Source organism: Medicago sativa, chromosome 6, assembly GCF_051527215.1.
Source record: "Medicago sativa cultivar Bolivia chromosome 6, Bolivia_mono, whole genome shotgun sequence".
NCBI classification, from domain to species: Eukaryota; Viridiplantae; Streptophyta; class Magnoliopsida; order Fabales; family Fabaceae; genus Medicago; species Medicago sativa.
The window spans coordinates 83,896,004-83,920,387 of NC_140754.1; the positions used below are offsets into that span (position 1 = coordinate 83,896,004).

Consider the following 24,384-nt stretch of genomic DNA (forward strand, 5'->3'; position numbering starts at 1 on the left):
AGAGCTTTGTTTTCTTAATTTTGTATTTGACAAAACATTTGGACTATAGATGATTTCATATATATATATATTTGGATAGTTAGATGTTGTCCAACGACATCTGCATGTAAATTTTTATGAATATCCAATTTAATGACTATTGAAGAAAAAGTACATTGGAGAAATTGAGGGATTCCATTGATAAAACAATGACTATTAAGCCAATTTGATATGCAATTTACAATTGCAACTCCTTTGATACGAAGCCCAACATTGAATGACATGCATTAAGGTAGTGACTCCATTAGTTAGTTAAGCTTATACGTAGTATGAATAATCTATATTTCTACTCAAATATATTTGCCTAACCAAAGTGAATTTGTTCCATAATTTGTTGAATTTTATATACTTAGAATGGCCAGCAGTTTGACACAAGGAAATATTTGTTGCACATATTTTAATTGCTTTGGAACATGTCATGTTATTTATTTTTTTTCTCAAAGATGTGTACATGGTTATGGATTGGAAAATTAAATTCTTTTCTTGCTGTTAATGTAGATGTTTATCCAGTTAATGTGGCAATCTTAGAACACTGATTACCGTATATACAAAGTATTTTCTAACACTTGATTGACAACAACATAATACAATTAAAATAAATTTAACTAACTATCTAAGATTAAATGTACTTTCTGAAATTTGATTTGTAGAGGATTGTGTTTATGGATTACTTAAAAATTGAACTAGAGATCATGAAGGCTTTTCAGGTTTTATAGGTTCTCATAGGCAAGATGAAGGAACCTATATTTTCTTGTACTACTAGCCCTCTCTTCTTGAACGCACATTAAAGCAATCTGAATATATCCTATGCCTTCATGAGAACAACTTTCAGGAATACTTGGATCCAATAAATTTAATGGACTTCCATTCTTCCACTCTTTCCATACCTAAAATAACTCTGTCCATAAGTGCATATTCTTGCAAGCACACTCAAGCTCAAAGTTACAGTAGAGAAGATAAAAAAACCTACACGTGCCTTTTCAGCTATATATTAGTAAAATATTAATAGCTTCACTCAAGTTTTAAACAACTTTGTTTTAAAGAGTTTATAATGTTTTCCCTATTTTTAATAAAAAACTTCTTGCAGTGTCACTCATACTTTTTGTGTTATGCCTACCGGTTATCTAATGGATTCATGTTGAACTTCTTATCTCTTATTGGCACAATATGAAATTTGTAAAGAACCAGAAAGAAAGTTTGAAGAATATTCACCATTGCATGAACATTTTCTTATCCAAAATATTTAGGGACCCATTTCGTAACAATCTTAAACATGGTGTTTTGTTTTACTAATATTTTTTCTTCTTCGTTAATACCAAAGCCAACTAATGTAACCAAATTACGATGTTGACTTTGCTATTAACGAAAGAAGAAAAAAATATTAGTTTATGAGCTTCTCTGAGGCCTCTTGAACTTCTTGCCATGCGTTTTGACAAGGAACAGTTATCACTCATGCGGGGAATTGTATGTCATCACTCATGCGAGATCCGATCATTTTCTTGACAGCAACCACGGCACCATTATGAAGCACACCCTAAAAAATAAGGATTCATTTAATTTTAAACAAAAATTTCAAATTTTACTCTATATGACATTTGGTTATGGGTTTTTATTTTTAATTGAGATAAAGTGAAGAAGAAAGGTAATTAACTAGAAAAAAAATGCATTTTCAAAAATACTAGAACAATATTTTAACTTTTTTTCAAATGCATTTTTCAGAAACTTTTATAACCTCTTCTTTAATGTTTAGTTTATCTTTGAAAATAAAAACAAGTAAATAGAGACTAAGCTATCTTTCATTTTCTCACCTTGTAAACTTCTCCAAACCCGCCCTTGCCTATAACATTCTCACTTGAAAATCTATTGGTTGCTTCTTCAATTTCAGACCAAGTAAATTGAAGATGCTGTAGACTTACATATCCGTCACCAACTATATAAAAATTATATGATTTAGTGTTTAAACAATTATATATTAAACTTGCTGAAGCTTATAAAAAAGAAATACAATTACAAAAGACTTTTTTTTTTCCTCCATAATTTCTACTTACAAATTTCGCGAAGAGGTGTATTATCGCAAAGAGTCTAATTTTCGTTAATAGCAAAGCCAACTAATTTCACAAGATTTCCTATTGTTGTGATCTCGGATGTAAATTCTTTGTCACCACACATGGGAGGAGATCTTTGAAGGTGAGAAAAACACAAGAAGGGGGGGTTGAATTGTGTTTTGAAAAATTCTTCGTTTCTCCTAAAACCTGAACACACTGATCAGAAGCTAAGTGAGACAGCTTCTGAAGTGATAATCAGAATCTAAATGCAGCGGAACAAAACAGAGAGAGAGAGAAGAAGAACGACACAAAACAATTATACTGGTTCCTTCCACAATCCGGAAGTAGTCCAGTCCCCCTTGCACTTCCAAGGAGATTTCACTAAGAGTAATATCTGATTACAATTGCTCAAGCACACAAGCAAGAGACTTCCTTTGCTCAAGCACACAAGCTAGAGACTTACTTTGCTCAAGAACACAATCAAGAGACTTCCTGCTCAAGCACAACTGCAAGAGACTTCCTAACTAAACAAAATTACACAGAAAATTGTTTAGGTTGAACACTTGATATACAATCAGAGGTGCTCACAATACAAATCAGATACAGACTCAATGGACTTAAGAATTTCTAAGAAATGACTTTGAGACACAGAAATTCTAAGTGAATGCAGAACAATTTCAGCAGAGATTTGGCACTTGTAAAAATATTGAGAGTCTGTTGTTCAACATTACCAAATCTCTAGGTCTTCACTCCTTTATATAGAGGTGTGAAAGAGACGTTGTGAAATTGCCAGCACACCAAAGAGTCATTGTTGAAGCTTGATCTTTCACCTTTGATCTTTTGCCTGATTTGGTTGTTGTCCTATGAAGAACTAATTTGAAATCCATTCCTTATCCAAAGGAACATCTATGCAGGCGAAGCCGTATTCTGGAGCTGTTTTCTTGTCTTGTAGCGTGGACACAAAACAGAGTAGTGGAGAACGTGGTTGTACAATTCGTACAAATGTCAACGCTTTCGTCCAAATTGCAAGCACATGCCTTCAAACACCTTTGAAATGACCGTTGCAAAATTTCACTAATCCTTTGTTGCGTTTTCGAATCCAATAGACAGCTTTTGCAGTGATAATTCTTCAATTCTTGAATCTTTGCAAATCCAGTTGATATTTAGCTTCTGGTGAAATAGCTTCTGATGAGGCAGCTTCTGCAGCTTCTGATGATACAGCTTCTGATGATACGACTTCTGGACCTCTTGTCTTCAGGAGCACTATTCTTCAGGAGCACTATTCTTACTTCAGAAGCGACTAAACTTCAGGAGCGCTTTTTCTCTTCAGTAGCAAATTGCCTTCAGGAGCGTCCAAGCATCAAATTTTGTTGTTTCCTTTGCTCTTTATTTGCTCATTCAGAACCAATAAATGATGTAACTTTTTAATTATGGTCCTGTACACTTGAACAAATATTAGCTAGTCCAATTTACCATTTTTAATACCTTGTTATCATCAAAACTCTTTAAGGTTCATTGTTAAACACATTTTGTTCCAACAATCTCCCCCTTTTTGATGATGACAAACAATAGTATTTAAAATTGATCAATTGTTGTTAATCTAATTAACAAGTTGACCTTGGGGTTCTGAGGTTTGTAAGCTCAGAATCTGAGGTTTGTAAGCTCAAACTCCCCCTGAGTTTGATAGTCTTTAAGGTGAGGTTTGTAAGCTCCCCCTAAGTTCTATCCAGGTTAATTAAATTCATTTTAGCGCTTAAAAAAAATCAGAGCAAAATTGAAAGAATTAACTTGTAGATAAGAAGAATGATTCAATTAATTTTATTTGAAATTTGATACTCCTTCTTTCGTTCATAGCTTATACCCTTAAGGTAAAAAAAATGATAGAAGTTTTTCAAAAGAATTTTCAAATATCATTAATGGGGCTCAGAGCCTTTAAATACTATCACATATACTCCCCCTTTTGTCATTATCAAAAAAAACAAATAAACATAAAAGACAAAAAGATTTGAGAAAAACTCAAACATGAAGAGAGTATAATAAGTAAACTCAGAGCCTATAGACTTATCAATAATATAGAGCATAAACGACTAAATAAATCAGAGCAATGTATATGTATATGAACAAGAATATCCAGACATATGTGAATCAAAACCAGCTAAGCAGTCAGAACCATTAAGCATTCAGAAGCATTAAGCAATAAAACAAGAAAGTTTCAGAAGCAAGAACTGCAGATCTAAAACAAACAACAAACAAAAAAAATAACACTAAGGTGTGCAACTATGGGTTGGTTTGTTGTTGTTTCTTCATCTTCTCCATTTCTTCCGTTTGCTTCTGCAACAGTTCTTCAAGATATTGTTGCCTCTGGAGAAGAGCCTGTTCCCTTGCTCTAGCTTCTTGCTGCTGCTGTGCCATCTGTTTCTTCAGAAGCTTACACAACCTTGCTTCTCTGGTCAAGTAGTCCATTTCTAAGAAGAAGGGCTGGTTTGCCAGGAGCAGTGTAGGATTTCTAACTCTGAGACTCTGATTCAGATTTTCCATAAGCCTTCTGACTGAAGCTTGCTTGACTCTGATGCACTTAGCCTTTATGTCCTCAATAAGCTCAGCTGCCCGGTTCTGAAGTGATGCCCAGGAATCTTCATATGCACTGGTGAGATCAATTGACCTTCTTTGATCCACCAGATTATGCATATGACTTAGGATTGTGAGAAGCTCAGCGTTAATATATCCAGATTCCAGGATGTTTGTGGGTGGTTGTTCAAGGGTTTCAAGATCAGAATCATTGTGAGTAAGGTCCTGAACAGGGTTAGGAACTGGAATGGTAATGTGTGTTTGTGTGGTTGAAGATGAAGGCTGGTCAGAAGCAATGTGTGCGGTAGAGGTTAGGTCTTGGACATTGACTTGAGAGTTGTCAATATCCATGGGAGTTGGTTGGGGTTCAATGTGCTCTGGTTGGGTTTCAGTTTCAGTTGGTGGTTGTTGTGGTGAAGTTGATGGTTGATTGTTGAGTTGGAGGTCAATGGTATCTACTGGTGATTGTGGGGGTGTTGTGGATTTGTGTGGTTCAGGTGTTTGTTGATGGGGGCTTTCTGAAACAACTTTATCAGAAGCAGCTGCTTCTGGAGTTGTCTCAGAGGCTTTTTCTGAGGTGGGTTTGTCTATAGGTAACTCACCTGAGTAGTGGAGAGCAAGGCTTTCTAAGACAGAAGTGTCTTCTGAAGGTTCAGGTGCAGGTGGTTGTGATGAAGAGGGTGAAATGAGGGGTGAGGTAACTGGAATCTGAATTACCTTGACTGAAGAGCCAGCTACTGAAGTGGTAGCATCTGGTGCTTTTAGAACAGCTTCTGAAGTTCCAACTTTCTTCAAAGTTTGAACGGCCACTTCCTTGACTTCTGCAGATTTATCCTTGAAGAACTCATCACAATGTTCAAGGCCTGAGGCTTTAAGACTTTCATCCCTATCCCTTCTCTTCTGAGCTTCCCTTTCCTGCAGTTCAGCTATCATCTGAGCAGCTTCTTCATCAGCCTTCTTCTTCATGTCAGAAGTAACTTCCATCATTGGAGTGAAGATTGGCCCAGATGCTTTCTTCTCGTGATCTTTTGCTCTTATCCCATCAAGAGCTTTACTCAGATGCTCCTTGGTTATGATAGGTTCTGCCTTTACTTCTTTTTATAGGAATAGAAGCAGCACCAACTTTCTGCCTCTTTCCTTTATCCTTTGCAGCATCAGACTCTGAAGCATCAGCTTCTGGAGTTCTAAGATTCACATTCTGATCCATCTGTTCTTGCTCTACGTTATCAGCACCAGCAAATTCTTTCAAAGCCTTTGCTTCTCGCCAATTTGCTAGATAATCATCAGAATGTTCCTTAGCCATCCTCTTCATGGCTGGAGTCACTTCAATAGAAGATGTTTTCATTTCAACAGGTGCCCTTTTCTTCTTCAGCTTGGGCTCAGCTTCTTCCTTTTCTATTTCATCCAAAGCTTCATCCGGTTTTTCCTTGTGATAAACTGTTTCAGCTTTCCCCCTCTTTCTTTTAACATCCTTCTTTTGCTTGCCCTTATCTGTAGCAGTTTCTGATGCAGTAGCACCCTTAACCTTCTTTCCTTTTCCAGGAACAGCTTCCTTCTGAGGGCTAGCATCTCCCTCCAGGACGTACTCAGCTACTGATTTGGCTAAGATTTCAGGATTGCTTTCCTTAAAGATGGAAGGAAAGTCCCTGATAATCTCAATTTCTTCTGTGGTCATCTCCAACCACTTTTCATCTTGAGGGGCTTCCTTGATAAACTTCATAGAGAATAAACTCCTGCTACTGATAGTCCTTTCAGCAGTAGATACTTCGAAGCATCTATCAGAAGCACTCCTTGTCCTCTTTAAGAACTCCACCACCCTTCCTTGATGAAAGATCTCAGAGAGCAATCTTCCATAGGGCACTTGTTTCCTTCCTCTAATAGTGCTTTCGTTTATAGCCCAGCAGAGATGATCCATTACATATCTGGGGAAGTTTATCTTTTCCAGAATAGCCATGAAGTAAATTGCTAGCTTCTGTTGGTTGTTGGGTTGATCAGACCCTCCTGCTCTTTGAAAGAAGCAATCATTACTGAATTTCACCAACATCCTGTTGTGAATCTCCATTTCTGAAGGCTTGGCATCTTTCTTTCCACCCAGAAGAGTGTTGTAGTAGCCTTTTAGCAGGACATCTTCCTTCTTGACTATCTCTTGGAATCTTCCTTCTGCATTCATTCTACAAGCTTTAGCTATAACGCCCTCAGTGATGGTTATAGGAATGCCCATCACTTCAGACCTTATTTCTAAGCTATCAAATGATGTAGGATTCATATCCATGGTCATTTTCCCTTTCTTTGACCCAGCTTGTTTGCTTACGACTTTTGCAGGCTTTTCATTGTACACTTCAGCTTTTAACCAAAAGTCCTTGACCAAGTTCACATATGTTGGCCCATTTAGCATCTTGAAATACTCAGACAACTTCTGAGTTTCTATCAATCCTTCCATATTCACTTCGTACTTCTTGAGTGAAGCAAAATCCACCGGTGACTCTACTTGAACTATTAAGGATTTCCATGGAATATCCATAGTCTTCTCTTTGTAGACGGACCCAGATTCTGGTACGCTATGCATGTTTGAGGTAGATTCTGAAACTTTTGAGCTTGATGATGCCATTTGATGATTGAAGAAGATTTGAAGAAGATCAGGATTTTAGGGTTCTAGGGTTGAGAGAATGCGCTTACTTCGCAAGAGGTTTGAAAGCAAATATGTTTGTTGTGAGTGAGTAGTGTGTGAATTGACAAAGTGTTAAAAGTAAAACGATTGCAATTCAAAAGAGACAAACAAACATAACATTAATGACAAAATTGGGGGCGCGTGAAAAGTACTTTCAAAGCTATTAAATCATCATTGCCCTTTTAGTTATACACCAATACATACAGGCCACGTCAGAAGTTCACAGAGTAACTACCAAGTTAGTGGGCCAGAAGTTACTTTTAAAAAGTAACTCCCAATGTTTCCACTAATTCAACTATTCAGAAGCAACAAATCCAGCTTCTGGACTTCAGATGCTGACATCATTATTATCAGAAGCGAGTTTTCCTCAGAACCTCAATAAAGAGCTTCTGATGGACTACTGCTTCTGAACTGACTTCAGAACCTAAAATCCTATTCAGGAGCAAGCAAGCATTTAATCAGATACAAAGTGCATGTTCAAATTTTTCTTTATAAAATCAAATCTTTCAACAGTTAAAGGCTTAGTAAATATGCCAGCCCATTGATTTTCAGTATCAATGAATTGTATATCTAAAATTCCTTTTTGAACATAATCTCTGATAAAATGGTGTTTGATTTCAATGTGCTTAGCTCTTGAATGCAAAATTGGATTTTTAGACAAACAAATAGCAGCAGTATTATCACAATAAATGGGAATACTGTTAGCAATTATCTGATAATCTTCCAACTGATGTTTCATCCAAAGTAGTTGTGTACAACAACTTGCAGCTGAAATGTATTCTGCTTCTGCTGTAGACATAGCAATAGTTGTTTGTCTTTTGCTAGCCCAGGATATAAGATTATCACCCAGAAATTGACAATTGCCACTGGTTGACTTTCTTTCAATCCTATCACCAGCATAATCAGCATCACAGAATCCAATTAGCTTATAATCTAAGGATTTCTTATAAAGGAGTCCAAGATTAGTTGTTCCTTTCAAATACTTGAAGATTCTCTTGACAGCAGTCATATGAGATTCTCTAGGATCTGATTGGAATCTTGCACACAAGCATACACTGAATAAAATATCTGGCCTAGATGCAGTGAGGTATAACAAAGAACCAATCATACCTCTATACAGCTTCTGGTCAACTTTAGCTCCTTCAACTTTTTTGCTTAAGGTGCACGTAGGGTGCATTGGAGTGTTCATCACTTTACAATCTTCAAGCTTGAACTTCTTCAGAAGCTCCTTTGTATACTTAGATTGATGAACATAGACTCCATCTTTGCATTGATTAATTTGAATGCCCAGGAAGAACTTCAGCTCTCCCATCATGCTCATTTCAAATTCATCCTGCATTAACTCAGAAAATTCCTTGCAAAGGGATGCATTAGTAGAACCAAATATTATATCATCAACATATATTTGCACAACAAGAATATCTTTCCCAAAGGTCCTTCTGAAGAGTGTTGTATCAACCTGTCCTCTTTTAAAATCATTCTTGATTAAGAAATTACTTAGTCTATCATACCAAGCTCTGGGAGCTTGTTTCAAGCCATATAGTGATTTCTTCAGTTTAAAAACATGGTCAGGATATTTAATATCCTCAAATCCAGGAGGTTGCTTGACATACACTTCTTCTTCTATGACACCATTTAGAAATGCACTCTTGACATCCATTTGATATAATATTATGCCATGATTAACTGCATAGGAAAGAAGTAACCTGATTGCTTCCAATCTTGCAACTGGAGCAAACGTTTCAGTGTAATCAATGCCTTCTTGTTGACTATACCCTTGTGCAACAAGTCTGGCTTTGTTTCTTGTTACTTCACCTTGCTCATTCAGCTTGTTTCTGAATACCCATTTTGTTCCAATAATGTTCTTGTGCTGAGGTTTGGGTACCAGATCCCACACATCATTTCTTTGAAATTGATTCAACTCTTCTTGCATAACTAGGATCCATCCATCATCTGAAAGTGCTTCATCAACTGTTGTAGGTTCAATCATTGAGATTAGTCCAATCATTGACTCTACTTGTCTGAAATGTGATCTTGTTCTTCTTGGACTATCTTTGTTTCCAATGATTAGCTCCTCAGGATGTGAAGACTTGTGTTTGAATGTGTTTCTGGGAGGATCTGCTTGATGTGAGCCATCTTGTGCTTCATCAGAAGCAGTTTCATCTTGCGCTTCTGATATGGGTTCAACTTCTGGACTATCTTCAGATTCAGCTATCTGATCAGGTTCTGGAGTAACTTCAGGAACCTGTATCTCTGCAAAACTTTCATCTTGCTTTGAAGTTTTATCTTCAAGCTCCTTGTCATCAAATTTAACGTGCATAGATTCTTCAACACAGAGTGTTTCTGAATTATACACTCTGTATGCCTTTGACCTTTCAGAGTAACCTAAAAAGATTCCTCTTTAGGCCTTGGCATCAAATTTCTTTAGGTAGAGCTTGTTGTTCAGAATGTAACATGTACATCCAAATTGATGAAAGTAAGAGATATTGGGTTTTCTTCCTTTAAAGAGTTCATATGCAGTTTTCTCCAAAATAGGTCTAATATAGATCCTGTTTTGAACATAACATGCTGTATTCACTGCTTCTGCCCAAAAATGTTTAGCCAAATTGTTTTCATGGATCATGGTTCTGTCCATTTCTTGTAAAGTTCTATTCTTTCTCTCTACAACCCCATTTTGTTGTGGAGTTCTAGGAGAAGAGAATTCATGGATAATTCCATGTTTTTCACAAAAAGCTTCAAATGGCTCATTTTCAAATTCTCCACCATGATCACTTCTGATTTTCAAAATCTTTGACTCTTTTTCAGTTTGAATTTGTGTGCAGAAGTTACTGAATACCTCATATGCATGATCCTTACTTTTCAGGAATTTCACCCAAGTCCATCTGCTGTAATCATCAACAATGACTGATCCATATTTACTTCCATATAAGGATGCAATACTCACTGGTCCAAATAAATCAATATGGAGTAATTCTAAAGGTCTTGAGGTTGAAACAATGTCTTTGGTTTTAAAAGATGATTTCACTATTTTCCCTCTCTGGCATGCACCACAGAGTGCATCTGAATGATAGTCAATGTCTGGTAGCCCTTTCACAAGTTGTAACTTACTAAGCTTAGAGATTAACCTCCAGTTAGCATGTCCCAACCTTCTGTGCCACATCCATTTCTTATCATTCACTGATAGTAGACAAATTACCTTCTGATCAGCCAGTTCAGAAAAATTGATTTTATAGACATTGTCAACTCTCTTTCCCTTGAACACAATGGATTTGTCTTCCTTGTTGATTACTGTACAGTTGGGTTTTTCAAAAAGCACATCATAACCATTATCACAAAATTGACTAATGCTCAAAAGGTTATGTTCAAGACCATCTACCAACCATACATTATTAATTGAGGTAGAGGAATTACCAATAGTTTCTGTACCTATGATCTTGCCTGACTGGTTGCCTCCAAACTTCACATTTCCTCCCTCTTTCATTGTTAGGCTGAGGAACATGGACTTGTCTCCTGTCATGTGTCTTGAGCAACCGCTGTCTAGGTACCATGATCTTTGCTTTGACACTGCTCTTAGACATACCTGCATCATTGACATTTTTAGATTTAGGTACCCATTGTCCTATGGGTCCTGGAAGGTTAGTACTTGAGGCTTTACTCTTCACTTCCTGTACCTTGTGCTGTGAGTTGGATTGCTTCTGATTAACCATCACCTTAGGTTTTGGTACTTCAGAAGCAGCAACTGTCTTCTTCTGAAACTTAGACTTCAGAACCTCAGATTTTGGTTTCACCAGACTCTGAGGAATAGGTTCTGATCTTTTCAGGATCCTAACCTTTGAAATCTTGGAATCAGATTTGATCATAGCCTTTGACCTAGAGTTATTTGGCTTTGAAGTAATCTTAGCCTTAGAACTAGAAGCTTCAGGTTCTGATTGAACAACAGTTTCCAACTCAGCCCCTTCTGGTACAAAGAAGGTTTTCAGACCTTCCTTGATGCATTCACAACAAGATTTTAGGTTGGTTTTCTCAAGTTTCACTTCTGGAAAACCAATTCCTCTGCCATTGTTCTTGTAAATGCTATAAATCATAGAAGCCACTCTGCTTCTGTCAATGCCAGATATAATAAAATCTTCAAGAGCAATTTCATGGTTACTTAAAGATTTTTCATTACACTTATCTTGTAGCTTCTGACATAAGAACCTGAGCTGATCTTCATACGTTTTACACATGAAGTCAAAGCCCATAAGTCCTTGTTCAGAAGCTTTCAGATCCAATAGAGTTGATTTTTGCTGTTTTACCAAATCAGCATATTTTTCTTTTAAATCCTTCAACTCATTGGTTCTTACTTCAAAATGTGTAAGGAGTTCTTTAAGTGACTCAACAAGTTCATCTCTGGGAATTTTGGATTATACCTCGTTTTCATCTTCTGAGTCTGAATCTGATCCAGCTTCTGAAGTTGCTGTTGCTACCAACCCAACAACTACCTTTGCATCTTCATCAGCTTCCTCTTTATCAGATTCACTTCCCAAATCATCCCAGGTTGCCATTAAACTCTGCTTAATCTACTTCTTGAATTTGCTTGGTTTGAATGTAGACCTCTTTGACTTGTCCTTTGACTTTTCTCTTTGAAGATCAGGGCATTCAACAATGAAGTGTCCAGGCTTCTTACAGTTGAAGCATCCCTTCTGATCTTCTTTCCTTGAGCTTCTGGAGTTACCCCTTCTGGCAAGAAACTTTCTGTTCTTCTTGGCCAGATACTGAAGTCTGTTTGAGAGCATGGCCATTTCAGCAGCATCTGGTTCAGAATCTGATCTTGACTGTTCTTCCTCTTTAGATTCAACCACTTTGAGAGCTTTTGATGACTTGCCTTTGGATGGAAGAGCTATTGATTTACTCTTCTTAGTGGACTCATGTTCATTAAGACTTAACTCATGAACTTTGAGAGAACTAACAAGATCTTCGACACTTAAAGTGTTTAAATCTTTAGCTTCCTCAATGGCAGTCACCTTTGGTCTCCACCTGGCAGGTAAGCTTCTGAGTATCTTGCTTACATGATCAGAAGCAACATAGCTCTTCTTCAGAATCTGTAGCCCAGAGACTAAGGTTTGAAACCTTGAGTACATCTCCTCAATAGTTTCATCATCCTTCATCTTGAATAACTCATACTGATGTACAAGCAGGAGAGCCTTTGCTTCTTTGACCTTTTTGCTCCCTTCGTAGTTTGAACAGAGAGAAGCAAACATAGCTTTGGCAGTGGACTTGTCACTCATCTTCATGTATTCTGCTTTGGGTATGGCAGTGACAAGAGCTCCTCTGATAATATGATGCTTCTTGTAGAGTTTCCTCAGTTCTGGAGTATGTTTCTTTCTATCCACAGCAGCTCCTTCTTCATCAAGGACTAAATCACCAACACCATCTTCCAGAATATCCCATAATTCTTCATCTAGGCTCATGATGTAACTGTAAAAGTCGGTCTTCCACCAAGAGAATTCTTCAGCATCTCCATTGAATTTTGGAATCTTCCCAACACTGGATTTCTTACTATCACTATAATCATGTGAGACATTTTTATAGCTAGTATCACCAGAACCAGTAGGAGGAGGAGTAGACATGTTTTTCTCAGATCTTTGACTGTTGCACGGTTAAGTGTTTCACAACAGACCAAGGCTCTAGATACCAATTGAAGGTGAGAAAAACACAAGAAGGGGGGTTGAATTGTGTTTTGAAAAATTCTTCGTTTCTCCTAAAACCTAAACACACTGATCAGAAGCTAAGTGAGACAGCTTCTGAAGTGATAATCAGAATCTAAATGCAGCGGAATAAAACAGAGAGAGAGAGAAGAAGAACGACACAAAACAATTATACTGGTTCCTTCCACAATCCGGAAGTAGTCCAGTCCCCCTTGCACTTCCAAGGAGATTTCACTAAGAGTAATATCTGATTACAATTGCTCAAGCACACAAGCAAGAGACTTCCTTTGCTCAAGCACACAAGCTAGAGACTTCCTTTGCTCAAGAACACAATCAAGAGACTTCCTGCTCAAGCACAACTGCAAGAGACTTCCTAACTAAACAAAATTACACAAAAAATTGTTTAGGTTGAACACTTGATATACAATCAGAGGTGCTCACAATACAAATCAGATACAGACTCAATGGACTTAAGAATTTCTAAGAAATGACTTTGAGACACATAAATTCTAAGTGAATGCAGAACAATTTCAGCAGAGATTTGGCACTTGTAAAAATATTGAGAGTCTGTTGTTCATCATTACCAAATCTCTAGGTCTTCACTCCTTTATATTGAGGTGTGAAAGAGACGTTGTGAAATTGCCAGCACACCAAAGAGTCGTTGTTGAAGCTTGATCTTTCACCTTTGATCTTTTGCCTGATTTGGTTGTTGTCCTATGAAGAACTAATTTGAAATCCATTCCTTATCCAAAGGAACATCTATGCAGGCGAAGCCGTATTCTGGAGCTGTTTTCTTGTCTTGTAGCGTGGACACAAAACAGAGTAGTGGAGAACGTGGTTGTACAATTCGTACAAATGTCAACGCTTTCGTCCAAAAAGCACATGCCTTCAAACACCTTTGAAATGACCGTTGCAAAATTCCACTAATCCTTTGTTGTGTTTTCGAATCCAATAGACAACTTTTGCAGTGATAATTCTTCAATTCTTGAATCTTTGCAAATCCAGTTGATATTCAGCTTCTGGTGAAATAGCTTCTGATGAGGCAGCTTCTGCAGCTTCTGATGATACAGCTTCTGATGATACAGCTTCTGATGATACGACTTCTCGACCTCTTGTCTTCAGGAGCACTATTCTTCAGAAGCACTATTCTTACTTCAGAAGCGACTAAACTTCAGGAGCGCTTTTTCTCTTCAGTAGCAAGTTGCCTTCAGGAGCGTCCAAGCATCAAATTTTGTTGTTTCCTTTGCTCTTTATTTGCTCATTCAGAACCAATAAATGATGTAACTTTTTAATTATGGTCCTGTACACTTGAACAAATATTAGCTAGTCCAATTTACAATTTTTAATACCTTGTTATCATCAAAACTCTTTAAGGTTCATTGTTAAACACATTTTGTTCCAACAATCTTGTCATTTTCTTTATTGCAACGGCGTCGCCATTATGAAGCATGATAAAGCCAAACCGCAAGTGCACGGCCTATCGAAGTAATAGTAGTAAGTAGAGTATCGTTCCGCTAGGGAGTTGTTCAACTTAATTAACTTTTAATGAATGATTAGAGGAGAGAAAGTTGATAAGAAAGAGTTTGATTGCTGAAGGTAAAAACAATAATAATAAAGGCCTTAGGATCATTGGTTCATCTTAATAACTAATCCTTCACTAGACAAAACCTAAACATCTAATTTCATGATTTACACACTAATTTCTAAAGACCGGTTTCCCTTAGCCCCTCACCTTTCCGATGAAAGTCCGGTGAGAGTTTACTTCTAGCAACCAAGCCTATTTCACTGACATGATTACTAGAAGATGCATAGAGGATTGAAACTACTCTTTGTCTCAATAATTGCAAAGACTATTTCACTGTTTTGCAATTATTGTCTAGATTCACTTGTTCTAACATCAAGACTCCGCTCTCGCTTTATGAATTGATGTTTGGGATGATGGATTAACGATTATCAAACCCTCCGCTTTCGCTTCCACAGTTTGATAATTGTTAATCCACGTGAAGACGGTGAATCTAGATTAGAAATTAGGGTTACATAGAAATTAGGGTTTAGACATGTTTTGTTTAGGATTGAGTCATTAGACTCCCCAATAATCCTAAGACTAAGAAGTCTACTCACTCATGTTCATCGTAGACATAGAGGAAGAGGAGAGAAATACGGTAAAATAAATTGCAAAGAAAGTAAAAGGGAAAATAAAGACTTTTATAAAAATAATACTTGAAATAAACAAAGTAAAGATGATTGTTTATGGTGGAGAGCTACTCTATTTATAGCTTTACATCTGACTTAGAAACTAAGCAACTAAAAGGGTAAAACGGTAAAGCTGCAACAGGGTAACTTGGGCTTGAAGAAAAGCAGCAAAACAGGTCCTGGAGACGGGCACAGCCGTGCCAGATGTTGGCACGGGCCGTGCCAAGCTTCTGAGTTTGGGGGAACTTATTTTTGCCCCGTATCTTCGTATTCTTGCGCTGTATTTGCTCCAGTCCTCTTTCTTTTGCTCCAAGGCACCTTCCACCATATATTTATTCCTAAAATAAAATAAAAGACAATTTGAAGTAAAATATTCTAAACTAAAATAAAATGCAATAAAATAAAATCAAATCTAAAATAAAACTAAACTAAATAAGGCAATAAATTAGACTATCTATGACTCATCAAACTCCCCCACACTTGAATCTTTGCTTGTCCTCAAGCAAAAGGCAACAAACATAGCAGCAACAAAAAGATTACTACGGCAATATTAAGAACAAATGTCTCTAGAGAAAGGCTTTGCCTCAAGTACACTAATTACAATTTCAAATACTTCTCATGAACCTATTCTACCCAACATCAAGTCTCTAGTGAGTGTGTGTGTGCAGTTCAACCCTTTTCTTGCTCCTGTATAAGACAGATATTATGAGGAATAGGTTCTATCCTTAGTGCTAAAGTAACCGAGAAAAGTCCTTTCTTCATTTCATATAAGAGTGATGGGAATTTGAGTTAAAATTTAATTTAGATTAATTTAACAATTAAGCACAAGGGGCTGCAGATGCTTAGGGGCTATCTATCCTCATAGGAAGTCTTTTTGGATGTAATTGTCCTTTCCTCCTAGATTCAAAATCACCCTAAGTAGTGCTGCAAAATTTTATCATCTCCGCGTAGGAAGTCTTTTTGGAGAGGGTGTCCTTTCCCCCTAGCATTGATGAATTTGTTTTCCTCATTTGAGGGATTTGGAACTTAAGTTCAATTAGGGAGTCACCACCACAATTTGGAAGTTAGGGATTGTCCTTTCCCCCACATGTTGGTGCCATTCTCCCGCCCCATTTAACATTAACAAATTAAAAAGAATATAACAATTAAGAACAATTTGATTAATTTTCCCACACAAACTTATACTACTTTTACTCTTAAGACTTTAAAGGGTCTAAGTTAACACTAAAGATAGAACGTGTTCCTTAAAATACCTATTCATACATTTACTCAAGGATTGCAACCGGGTGCTTTTCTCATTGGAGAATTTTCACATTAAAACAAGACATGGGTATAGCAAGAACATAAGAACCACAAGAAACTATTTTCATGTACAAGAGGCGACCTAAAGAAGAGACAAAACAAAAATTTTCATGCCATATTTACATTAAAAACAAGCTACTTAGTCATGCCTCTTGCTATAAAAACAAAACAAAAGAATAAAGTTCAAGGGAGTTTGGGAACACTACGACTCTAGACACTTTATTAGGCCCCCCCCACACTTAGGAGAAGCATTGTCCTCAATGATTCAAAAAGAAAAATAAAAGAAGAAGAATAGAAGAAGAAGAAGAAGAAGAAGAAGAAGAAGAAGAAGAAGTAGAAGAAGAAGTAGAAGAAGAGGAGGAAGAAGAGAGAGTAAAGGAAGAGGAAAGCTCACAATTTTATAAAGTAGACCATGGAGGAGAAGGTGTTGTATCATGTTCCGTAGCATTTGATTATTTTCTTCATTTATTCGATTGCCCCTTAGGACATTGTTTCTTAGCCCGGCCATTTCAACACCTTGTCTTTGTTTCTCGGTGCTTATTTTGTGAACCTTGGTTTGCATCCATGCCCACCGTTCTTCATTATAGCTTCCACCGGCTTCTTGCTCATGGTGCAAGTTTGCACCTACCTCCTTCTTGATTACCATCATCATCACCATCATTATGTACCTGTGGGTTAGTGCCAACATAAAACAAATTTTCCACCACCTCCGGATTAGTTATGTCCGGATTAGGTAGAATGATAAGCTCTAATAATTCTCCATTCATATTGGTAATTGTGAGTAGGTTCATGGGTTCTAAGGACAAAGTAGTGATAGTATATAAGTCTAGCCAAAAGTTTCCCTCTATCCTCTTGATCCCTTGATTCACACTCACCCCAAACTTCCTAGCAAGAAAAGTGATGATTCCACCTACCATTATATCACCCTTATCATCCGGTTTCTTTTTAACAATTGAAACAAGATAATCAAGCAAATAATAGCAAATGTTAATATGATGGTTATAAAGCATAACCCACAACATAAACAGCTCTCATCATTCCCTACCTCTTTCCTACTCTATACGGTGCAAGCCATAAACCTTTCAAGGTACCTAAGCATAGGGCTGTGTTATTCAACAGCCTAATCACATTATCCTCTATTCCTAGTCTATCCATAGCATTAACATCAAGGTACCTGCAAGTAGAGATAGTTCTAGAGATTAGAGATTTATACCTATTTCTTTGCTCGGGATCCTTGAATTTGATCCTATGATTGCAGGTTGTTGATTGCTTCTTGCACCACTTCCGGAGTCTTCAATCTCCTTACCTTTCTTCATTGATGCCATTGACCTTAACTTGACTTGGTGTGGATTTTGGGTGAAGGTTAGGGTTAGGCAAGGTTTTGGTTGGGAAGGGTTGGTTTAGTGATGGGGTTGTGGTTTAAGTGAAGTTTAAGAGTTGAATGATGGAGATTGGTGAAGAAGTTTTGGTTTTTGGGTTATGGTTTAATGGTGTATGAATTTGGTTTAGAGGGTTATGGATAAAGGATGAAAGAGGTTATTTTGAATGATGGAAAAAAATAATTTTTTTTTTTTTTTAAAAAAAAGTTTTTTTTTCTTGGGCACGGCGTGCCACCTTAGGCACGGGCCGTGCCTAGCCTCTGGACCTTAGACACAATTTATTTTTATTTTTTTCAAATTTTTTTTTTTCAATTTTTTTTTCCAGGTCAATGGCTTCAACTTTCTTTCACTTTTTTGTATCATATTTGGACAAATACATACAAAATAAATTAAAATAACACAAAACAAACAAAAATAAAAGCAATAAAAATCATGGGTTGCCTCCCACGAAGCGCTTGTTTAGAGTCACTAGCTTGACGATTAGAAGGTGATTTATCTATCCTATACCCAATCTCTCAGAAAGGGATAATGGCAACAAACTAACATGCTCTCCCAAATCACACATGGCTTTCTCAAATGTTTTATATCCTATGACACAAGGTATGGAAAATCTCTCTGGATCCTTAAGTTTAGGTGGCAATTTGTTTGGAAGTATTTCAATAAAATTTCTAAACTGCTCATCTAACTTGGATTTAGCAAACTCTTGTGTTAAAGGAATTTTAGGCTCATGAGATGGTGAAACAAATGGCTTGTCATTCTCTCCTATAGCTTTCTCACTTTGAGGCTTATCACTTCCTATCTCTCGTTCATTGTTCTTAATTTTCACTACGGGGTCCTCTAATTGGTTACCATCCCTAAAAATAATAGCACGTATATGGTCTTTGGGGTTGGTTTCGGTTTGGCTTAGAAGGACTTCGGAGGTTTGAGAGGGAGTAGCCAGCTGTTGGGGTACTTGGGAAGTCTGAGTCTCTATCATCTTACTGTGAGTAACTATGGAGTCTACGTTCAATGTATGTTTGGCAAGAGAGTCCTTCAAAAATTCAGTTTGGTTTTTAAACTCTTGAAGCTGCTCAGATTGATTTATAAGAAAATTTTCTAAAAAAAGTTCCAAGCTGGATTTTTGAGGGACTATTTGGTTGTTTGCATAACTGAGTGGTGTTGTTTCTTGTCCAAAAAGATTTTGAGGGGTTTGAAAAAAAATTTGGTTATTTTTAAACCCTTGATTATATTGAGCATAGTTTACTTGCTCAGGACTTCTAACAACACTACCTAGTTGGCAATCAATGCCAATATGGCCAAATACACCACAAACTTCACAAAGAGGTGATACAGGGGGAGGTGTGACAGCACTAGTATTTATTTTATCAAATTTTTGTGTGAGTGCGTCAACTTTAGCAGCTAGATGATCAAGGGAAGAATTTTCATACATACCTACCTCTTTCTGAGAGGGTGAAGGAGCAACATTAGTGGTGTCCCTTCCGTAGGTCCACTGATAGTGGTTTTGTGCCATGTCCTCGATCAAAGCATATGCTTCTGTGTATGTTTTGTTCATCAGAGCTCCACCTGCAGCTGCATCAACATAAATTTTTGTGGGATACAAAAGGCCATTATAAAAAGTGTGAATAATAAGCCAATTCTCTAAACCATGATGGGGACAAAGTCTAAGCATTTCTTTGAAACGCTCCCACGCATCGTAAAGAGATTCTCCATCTTTTTGAGTGAATTGTATGATTTGTTTTCTTAAGTGAACAATTTTAGAATGAGGAAAGAATTGGGCAAGAAAAGTTTGCCTCATTTGTTGCCATGAAGTGATAGAACCAAGTTTTAATGAATTAAACCAAGCACTAGCTCTTCCCCCTAAGGAAAAAGGAAAGTAGTGCAGCCTTACGACCTCTTGGTTTGCATTCACGGTTCCACTGAGTCTTAAAAAAGTTGAAATATGAAAATTCGGATCCTCAGTGGTTGATCCGAATAATTGATTTTGCTGAACTAACTCAATAAGTTCAGGTTCTATTTCAAAATTGTCATCAACCGTTGGGTACACAATAGCATCGTATGACTCATTTGAAGATGGGATTGCATACTCTATGAGAGTGCATTCCTTAGCCATATCGTTATTATCTTCCCAAGAAGTTAAAGGCAAAAGAAGAAATAGAATTTTTTTTTTTTATAAAATAAAATAAAATAAAGAGAAAGATTTTTTTTTATATGAAGTAAATAAAATAAAATAGAATCAAATAAAGATTTTTTTTTATTTTTTTTAGAAAGAAATATAGAAACAATAAAATAAAATAAAATAAAACAACGAAAAAGATTTTTATTTTTTTATTTTTTTATAGTCTAATCACTATTAAAAAGTTAATCAAATTTCAACAACTCCCCGGCAGCGGCGCCAAAAACTTGATAAAGCCAAACCGCAAGTGCACGGCCTATCGAAGTAATAGTAGTAAGTAGAGTATCGTTCCGCTAGGGAGTTGTTCAACTTAATTAACTTTTAATGAATGATTAGAGGAGAGAAAGTTGATAAGAAAGAGTTTGATTGCTGAAGGTAAAAACAATAATAATAAAGGCCTTAGGATCATTGGTTCATCTTAATAACTAATCCTTCACTAGACAAAACCTAAACATCTAATTTCATGATTTACACACTAATTTCTAAAGACCGGTTTCCCTTAGCCCCTCACCTTTCCGATGAAAGTCCGGTGAGAGTTTACTTCTAGCAACCAAGCCTATTTCACTGACATGATTACTAGAAGATGCATAGAGGATTGAAACTACTCTTTGTCTCAATAATTGCAAAGACTATTTCACTGTTTTGCAATTATTGTCTAGATTCACTTGTTCTAACATCAAGACTCCGCTCTCGCTTTATGAATTGATGTTTGGGATGATGGATTAACGATTATCAAACCCTCCGCTTTCGCTTCCACAGTTTGATAATTGTTAATCCACGTGAAGACGGTGAATCTAGATTAGAAATTAGGGTTACATAGAAATTAGGGTTTAGACATGTTTTGTTTAGGATTGAGTCATTAGACTCCCCAATAATCCTAAGACTAAGAAGTCTACTCACTCATGTTCATCGTAGACATAGAGGAAGAGGAGAGAAATACGGTAAAATAAATTGCAAAGAAAGTAAAAGGGAAAATAAAGACTTTTATTAAAATAATACTTGAAATAAACAAAGTAAAGATGATTGTTTATGGTGGAGAGCTACTCTATTTATAGCTTTACATCTGACTTAGAAACTAAGCAACTAAAAGGGTAAAACGGTAAAGCTGCAACAGGGTAACTTGGGCTTGAAGAAAAGCAGCAAAACAGGTCCTGGAGACGGGCACGGCCGTGCCAGATGTTGGCACGGGCCGTGCCAAGCTTCTGAGTTTGGGGGAACTTATTTTTGCCCCGTATCTTTGTATTCTTGCGCTGTATTTGCTCCAGTCCTCTTTCTTTTGCTCCAAGGCACCTTCCACCATATATTTATTCCTAAAATAAAATAAAAGACAATTTGAAGTAAAATATTCTAAACTAAAATAAAATGCAATAAAATAAAATCAAATCTAAAATAAAACTAAACTAAATAAGGCAATAAATTAGACTATCTATGACTCATCAAAGCACACCCTATAAAATAGAATTATAAAAAAAAAATGAGATTATAAAAATAAGGATTCATTTAATTTTAAACAAAAATTTCAAATTTTACTTTATGTGACATTTGGTTATGGGTTTTTGTTTTCATTTGTGATAAAGTGAAGAAGAAAGCTAATTAACTAGAGAAAAAACGCACTTTAAAAAATACTAGAACAATATTTGAGTTTTTTCAAAATTTACAGAGATACTTTTTTCAAATGCGTTTTTCAAAAATTTTTATAACCTCTTCTTTAATTTTTGTTTATCTTAGAAAATAAAGACAAGAATTATTATATCATATTATAAGTAAATAGACACTAAGCTACAGTAGAAACTCTTTGAATTAATACTCGGTAAATTAATAAACTCTCTAAAATAATAAATTTGTCCGGTCCCGACTTGGGCCAATGTAAAAAATTGAAAAACTCGATAAAATATTAAGATAATAATTTTTCGGGAGATCCCTTTATAATTTTCGGTCCCAATAAAATCATAAATTAATAATTCATAGATACTGAAAAAAATATATTAAGAATACATTGAACACATTTGTTCCTCTTGTTTACATTTACTGTACTTCAAAAGTCATTATTGATTTCCAATGCATATGAACACAATAGTTACTAATTTATGTTGAGTCCCAAGGTTCGCTGCAACGTAATTCTAAGAGGCGTAGACTAATTTGCCTTTTTGTTTGGTATGTACAGTATAATTACTTAAAAACTCTTTAAATTAATAATTATTAATTTATCGATAAATTAATAACTCTCTAAATTAATAAATTTCTCCGGTCCTGACATTATTAATTTATAGAGTTTTAACTGTATCTTGCATTTCCTCACCTTGTAAACCTCTCCAAACCCACCTTAGACTGAATATTATATTTTATTATTTAGGAAATAATACGATAACTTTAAAATTGAATCTAATTTTTTGATAAAGTAATTATCCAAAAGCTTCCAACTTCTTAAAAAAAAACACATGAAATTACCGACAACTCACATTATTCGCTATACTCTCACGAACAAAACGCACAATACTTGTATTTTTTTTCCATTTTCTTCTCTCATGTTCAAATTCCCTTTTTCAAATCCAGTTTTTCCTTCTAATTCCTTTTCTTTCTTCCCATGAAAAATAAATAAATAAATATTGTGCGCTTTGTTCATGAGAATATAACAAATAATGTGATGTAGTTTACATAAAATAGGTTAACCTTTAACTCTGTATTCTCTCATCATTGTAATTATTTTCATAATTATATTAAAATATTATAAGCTCAGTTAAATTACTAGCCAAAATTACTCTTTAAAATATACTAATACCGATCAGCAAAAAATTTAAATAACATAATCATGGTATTATTAATTACTCCATCCGGTCCTATTTACAAAAGAAAGTTGACTTTTTAAATACATTGAATAATGTATGTATCTAGTCAAGAACCTAAACCAAATACATAAATTATTTAATGTATCTAAAAAGTAAATTATTTCTTTTAAATATGATCGGAGGGAGTATTAATAAGATAAAAGCTTTACGATTTTACCTTATTAATCACGGAAATCATAGTCATAGAAATAATCTTCAACAAAAGCATCAAATCTTTAAATGGAGCTGCATGAGACTGTCCTCCGGCAGTGGAGACTGCAGATTAATTTAATATAGCAAAGATTAGAACGGGAAAGGATCCTCTCCAGTGACTGGAGGGTCAAGTGTAATCTCAACCATTGAATAATAAATACACATGAGCAATTAAATGTTAAAATTAAGAGAGATAGTGTATTTAATGGTGTAGATGATTTCACTGGAGGGAATCTTCTCCCGATTAGAACAACACATGAATTAAATTCAGTGGATAATGGAATTAGACCTAACAAAGAAGAAGATAAATATTTTCTCAACTAAAAACATTTTGAATTGAAACTTTTTTCTCAACTAAAAACATGTGGAAACAAATACATGGCCAGAGAAATACTTACCGTGTACAAAACATTTCCTACCACTTTGAGGCCTCTTGAACTTCTTGCCATGCGTTGTGGCATTTTTTTTTCTTAGCACAGGACCAAAGTTATCTTCATTCTATAAAACATTGTAAAAAATGTATAAAATTAAAAATCATGTTCAAAGACATAAAACAAAGGTAGACAAGTAAAAAAATATTGTGGTCCTTAATTAGCACGATAATAATATGAGAAAACTGTGTTGTGTAAATTTCAACATTGAAAATTTTAACTTATATAAATACTAATAGAAACTTGATGAAAGTTCAAGACGAAATCAAGAAAGTAAAAAAGAAAAATCGAAATAGCAACATGTATTACCTCAATAGCTGTGTGATGGATTTTGAAACGGTTTGGACTTAGAAAATGGTTAGAGGTGTTAGAGTTGTTAATAAAGTTGCAGGGGTTATGTTGTTATTGGAATTGAAGAAATTGATTTTGGGAGAAACGTAGAGGGATGATGAGATTGATATTGATTTTGAGGAAGAGGTTGATTTATTTATAGATAGATGAAGAGCTAGCATAGTAATTGATGGATGTTACCATTAATTTGACAATATTTAATTTAATGTAAAGTTTTACAATCATATATCATATCATATATCATAAACAAACATATAGAGTAGTAATTTTTTTTTTCTCCGTTGTTTGGAGAAGTGAGTGGAGAGGGATTTGAAATGTTAATAAAGTGGGTAAAGTGAGAAGAAGGATCTCCATTAGCAAATCTCAGTTGTTTGATCAAAATCAAAATTGATGATTTGGACCTCTCTTTTTCTTCTTTTTCCGTCTTTTTTAAAAATTGAATTTAGTTCACAAAACTTGTAAATTTTAATTTTAATTTTATCTCCATAAAAATATATTTATATTTTGATG

At 35.6% G+C, this 24,384-nt stretch overlaps 1 long non-coding RNA gene and 1 other non-coding gene across 3 annotated transcripts; one reads left to right on the plus strand and one right to left on the minus strand.

The window, feature by feature from the left end:
* Positions 1–1,235: 1,235 nt before the first annotated feature.
* On the minus strand, positions 1,236–24,168 carry LOC146917502 (uncharacterized). 2 transcript variants are annotated; one of them, XR_015015660.1, is made up of 4 exons: positions 23,833–24,168; positions 23,491–23,590; positions 23,058–23,155; positions 1,236–1,573 (listed from the first exon to the last, which is right to left on the minus strand). It is a non-coding gene; the product is annotated as an uncharacterized LOC146917502 (long non-coding RNA). The 2 variants fall into 2 exon arrangements; XR_015015659.1 differs by lacking the exon at positions 1,236–1,573 and adding an exon at positions 21,018–21,364 and having other exon boundaries at positions 23,833–24,166.
* Positions 19,522–19,629, plus strand: LOC146917503 (small nucleolar RNA R71). Its single transcript, XR_015017132.1, has one exon. It is a non-coding gene; the product is annotated as a small nucleolar RNA R71 (small nucleolar RNA).
* Positions 24,169–24,384: the final 216 nt, after the last annotated feature.